This window comes from Pan paniscus, chromosome X (assembly GCF_029289425.2).
Source record: "Pan paniscus chromosome X, NHGRI_mPanPan1-v2.0_pri, whole genome shotgun sequence".
Classification (NCBI taxonomy): Eukaryota; Metazoa; Chordata; class Mammalia; order Primates; family Hominidae; genus Pan; species Pan paniscus.
In genome coordinates, this window is record NC_073272.2 from 120,051,746 (window position 1) to 120,055,402 (window position 3,657).

General features: G+C 36.6%; 1 non-coding gene and 1 pseudogene across 1 annotated transcript; both read right to left on the reverse strand.

Annotated features, from left to right (window-relative positions):
* Positions 1-373: 373 nt before the first annotated feature.
* Positions 374-433, reverse strand: LOC112438562 (U7 small nuclear RNA). The gene has a single exon (XR_003026969.3). It is a non-coding gene; the product is annotated as a U7 small nuclear RNA (small nuclear RNA).
* A 1,549-nt stretch (positions 434-1,982) lies between these two features.
* On the reverse strand, positions 1,983-2,031 carry LOC112438568 (U7 small nuclear RNA; annotated as a pseudogene).
* Between the last annotated feature and the right edge of the window lie 1,626 nt (positions 2,032-3,657).

Genomic DNA, 3,657 nt, shown 5'->3' on the forward strand with positions numbered 1-3,657 from the left:
AACCCCGTCTCTATAAAAAATACAAAAATTAGCCAGGTGTGGTGGTGTGCACCTGTGGTCCCAGTTACTCAGGAAGCTGCAGCAGGAGGATCGCTGGAGCCTGGGAGGTTGAGGTTGCAGTGAGCCGTGATAGTGCCACTGCACTCTAGCCTTGGTGACAGAGTGAGACCCTGCTTCCAAAACAAACAAACAAAAAGAAGGTGGACTGTAACAGGTTAAAGATGTATTACTATAAAACCTAAAGCAACCGCTAAAATAACAAAACAGAGAGTTATATTTAATAAGCCAACAAAGGCAATAAAATAGAATCATTAAAATGCTCAATTCATACTAATTTATTACTTTTTCCTTTTTTTCTTTTTCCTTTTTATGTGGAGGTTTTCTGGAAAACCAGAAAACCTGCTAGACAAATTCTAAAAGGGCTGTAACACTGACTTTTTCCTTTTTTGAATCATGCTTTTGCCCTAAATCCCATAGATTTTCTCCTATATTTTTTCTAAAAGTGTTATAGTTTTACATTTTATATCTAAGTCTGTGGCCCACTTTGAGTTTTTTTTAATACGGTGTGAGATTTAGATTGAAGTTCATTTTCTTTTGCTTACAGTTGTCCAGTTGTGCCAATACCATTTGTTAAAAAGGCTATCGTTCCTCCATTGATTTGCTGTTGTATCTTTGTCAAAAATCAGTTGGAATAGCAAACTGTATGTTACATGTACTCTGCCATAATAAAAAAAGAAGAAGAAAACCAGATGCGTTCTTTCTTCTGTTGCATTGATCTGTATATTTCCACCAATATCACATGGTCTTTATTACTGTAACTACATATTAGGGCTTAATATCAAATACAGTAATTCCTCCCACTTTATTCTTCTTTTTCAAGAATAAGCTTGTTTATTTCTACAAAAAGCCTAGCTGGGATTTTGATAGGAATTGCATTACATCTATAGATCAGTTTGGGAAGAATTGCTATCTTTACTATGTTGTGTATTCTAATCCATAAATATGCTATGGCACTCCATTTATTTCAGTCTTCTTTGATCTCTTTCATTAGTATTTTGTAATTTTCACCATACAGATCCTGTATGTGTTTTGTTAAGTTTATATCTAAGTATGTACTGTTCTTTGGAACAATTATAAATGGTATAGTGTTTTTCATTTTGGTTTCCACATGCTCTCTGTTAATATATAGAAATACATTTGGCTTTTGCACGTTAATCTTGAATCCTGCAAACTTTCAAGCTCACCTATTAGTTGTAGAGGATTTTTTGTTGTTTATTTGCTTGGTAGATTCATTAGGCTTTTCTATATAGAAAAGCATGCCATCTTCAGGTAAGGACAGATTTATTCTTCCTTTCTAATCGGTATTCTTTTTATTTCTTTTTCTTGTCTTATTGTGTTGTGTTTCCAGTACTATGTTGAATGAGTGATGAGAGTGAACATCCATGCCTGGTTTCTAAACAGGTGGAAGCCAGTTACTCTTTCACCATTAACTGTGATGTTAGTTGTAGGGTTTTTGTAGATGCCTTTTATCAAGTTAAGGTAGTTCCCCTATCATGCTAACTTGCTGAAAGGTTTTTTTTTTTTAAATATAAATGGGTGTTGGATTTTGTCAAATGTTTTCTCTGTGTCAATGAATATGATAATATTATTTTCTTTCTTGGGCCTATCGATATGGTGAATTACATTGGTTTTTGAGTATTGAACCACGCTTGAATACAGGCATACATTGTTTTACTGTGCTTTGCAGATATTATGTTTTTTACAAATTGAAGATTTGTAGCAACCCTGCATTAAGCAAGTCTATCAGTACCATTTTTCCAACAGCATGTGCTCACTTTGTGTCTCTGTGATAGCATGTTTTAACAATAAAATATTTTAAAGTATGTACATTGTTTTATAGACATAATGCTATTGCACACTTAATAGACTACAGTATGGTATCAACATAAGCATTTTATATGCACTCTTTCTCCTTTTTTTGTGAAGGTTTTCCAGAAAACCTGCTAGACAAATTCTAAAAGCTGTAACCTGACTTTTTCTTTTTGTGACTCACTTTATTGCAATATTTGCTTTATTGTGATGGTCTGGAACTGAACCTGCATCATTTCCCAGGTATGCCTGTACTGTGATGGCTAATTTTATGTCTCAACTTGACTGGCCATGGGTGCTTAGATTAAACATTATTTCTGGGTCTGTGAGGATGTTTCCAGGTGAGGTTATCATTTGAATCAGTGAACTCAATAAGTAGATTGCCTGCCCTGATGTGGGTGAGCATGATCCAATTCACTGAGGGCCTGAATAGAACAAGAGGTGGAAAAAGAAGAAAACTGCCCTTTTTGCTTCCTGTTTGCTTGCCTGAATTGAGACATCTCATCTCATCTTCTCCAGCCCTTTGGCTGGGATTTATACCACTGGCTTCCTGGTTCTCAAACTTTCAAGCTCAGACTAAATTATACTAACAGTTTTCCTGGGTTTCCAGCTTACAGATGACAGATCATGGGACTTCTCAGCCTCCATAATTCCATGAGCCTATTCCTCAATTCCTTGTGTGCGTCTCTCTCTCTCTTTTTCATCTCCTACTGGTTCTGTTTCTCTAGAGAACCCTGACAAGTACAAACACCTGGAATAAATCCTACTTGATCATGGTGTATAGTCGTTTATATAAAATATTATATTTTATTTGCTAATATTTTGTGGAGTAGTTTTTGTGCCTATGTTCATAAAAGATACTGGTCTGTGGCTCCTTCCTCCCTCCCTTCCTCCCTCCCTTCCTTCCTTTCTTCTTTCCTTCCTTCCTTCCTCCCTCCCTTCCTTCCTTTCTTTCCTTCCTTCCTTCCTTTCCTTCCCTCCCTCCTTCCTCCCTCCCCCTTCCCTTCTCCTCCCTCCTTCCCTTCCCTTCTCCTCCCTCCTTCCCTTCCCTTCTCCTCCCTCCTTCCCTTCCCTTTCCCTCCCTCCCTCCCTCCCTCTCTTCCTTCCTTCCTTCCGATACTGTCTTAGAATTTTGTATCAGGTTAATAATCGCCTTATAAAATGAGTTGGGAAGTGTTTCCTTCTCATTTTCTGGAAGAGATTGTGTAAAATCTTTTTCAAATGTTTGGTAGAATTCTCAGTAAAACCACATGGGCCTGGAGATTTATTTTTTTGAGAGCTTTATAGTTATAAACCCAATTTATTTAATGGTTATAGGACTATTCCGATTATATTGGTTCAGTTTTGATCATTTGTGATTTTTGTGGTTTGTGGCCTATAGTTTGTAGAATTGGTTCTTCTATGTTGTTGAATTTATGAGCATAAAGTTGTTTACAGCATTCCTTTTATTCTTTTTTTTAAATGTTTGTGGGTACAAAGTAGGTGTGTATATTTATGGGTACATGAGATGTTTTGATACAGGCACGCAATGTGAAATAAGCACACCACGGAGAATGAGGTATCCATCCCCTCAAGCATGTATCCACTGAGTTAACAAACAATCCAATTACACTGAGTTATTTTAAAATGTACAATTATTAGTGACTATAGTCATCCTATTGTGCTATCAAATAGTAGGTTTTATTCATTTTATTTTTATTTTTGGAGCCATTAACCATTCCCACCTCCCCACCAGGCCCCCGCTATGCTTCCCAGCCTCTGGTAATCATCCTTCTACTCTTTATGTCC